This window comes from Myotis brandtii, unplaced genomic scaffold (genome assembly GCF_000412655.1).
Source record: "Myotis brandtii unplaced genomic scaffold, ASM41265v1 scaffold1518, whole genome shotgun sequence".
In the NCBI taxonomy this organism is placed as follows: domain Eukaryota; kingdom Metazoa; phylum Chordata; class Mammalia; order Chiroptera; family Vespertilionidae; genus Myotis; species Myotis brandtii.
Genome location: NW_005355493.1, coordinates 11,164 through 12,601, shown reverse-complemented (window position 1 = coordinate 12,601; position 1,438 = coordinate 11,164).

Below are 1,438 nucleotides of genomic sequence, written 5' to 3'. Positions count from 1 at the left end.
CTGGGCTAGACATTACTGGAAAGTGCTTTAGAGTAAATTGTGGAAAGCTGGGTGACTCTGGACTCTGAAATATGAAGGAAAATAATGGGATGCCTCATGAAGTACAGAGTCACCACGCGGAGAGGGACAGGGGAGAAACTGAAAAGGTTGTTCAAGCACTCTGATATTTCCAGTACCCAGCTGGCACCGTACAGCGTTGTCACAGTATTATTAACCTTATTGCCTATACTGTACTTTATGTGCCCATGGCCATTTGCTAACATTGGGAGGAACACTTTGTGGAGTATATGATTATCTAACCACTATGCTGTATACCTGAACCCGATGTAAAATAATATTGAAAGTAAACTGTAGTTTAAAAATGTTAAATAAAAGTATTTTAAAAGGCACTGCCATTTCCCTACAGGAGACAGTTAAGGCGCACACACAGGCAATCGTTGAATAACTACAACCCAAAGGGGAGAAGCAGGGCATGACTGAGCAGTCTCTACCTGATCTCCCTGCTGCCCACGTTGCCCCGGTGAATGATTCCTCCCACTGTGACCAGGGATCTCCCTCAAACGCAGGCCTGATTAACACTCCTCTACTGAAATGTCTTCAAGAACGAATCCAAATTCCTCGCTGTGCTACCTATGCAAGGATTATCATCTCTCTCCTTTTCCAACACACACTTTATTCTCTAATAATGCTGACCTGTATGAAGATTCTCCCCAACTCAACCTTTGAGATGTTGAGCATGCTATTTCTCTTTCCTAGAATGTCGTATGCCACCATCTTCCCTTTTCCTCCTAATTCCCATTCCTTCCTTCTTTCATCTAACACAGTGGTTCCCAACCTTTTTTTGGCCATGCCCCACCTAAGCATTTCTAAAATCCACCCCTCCCCCCCCATGACATAGAATTCTTATTATCCAAAAAGCGAACCCCTATTCCCGCGAAGGGAGCCCAAATTAGGCCATTCACTCGCGTCCGAAGAACACGGCAAACACGATAGAGAGAAAAAAAAATATATACAAGAACGAAAGGACGTTGGATGTGCCCGGGGAAGGAATCTCTAGGACATTGTTTTTAAAAAATGATAATAATACGAAGGGATGTGAAAAAATGGCCAATAAGACGGATAGCGGAGAACTGAGATGCATCAATAGGTCGCACGACAGTTACATCCTGTGTACGCGGCCCCGAGGGCCGTGGCCGGCAAACTGCGGCTCCGGAGCCACATGCGGCTCTCGGGCCCCTGGAGTGTGGCTCTTCCTAAGCCTTCGGCGTCCCCTCATGAAGTGAATAACAATGTACCTGCCTATATAGTTTAAGTTTAAAAAATTGGGCTCTCCAAAGAGATTTCAATCGTTGTATGTTGATATTTGGCTCCGTTGACTAATGAGTTTGGAGCCCTAAGAAATGCCCAAAATTTCCCCGTTCGTCGCTCATTTCTCAGA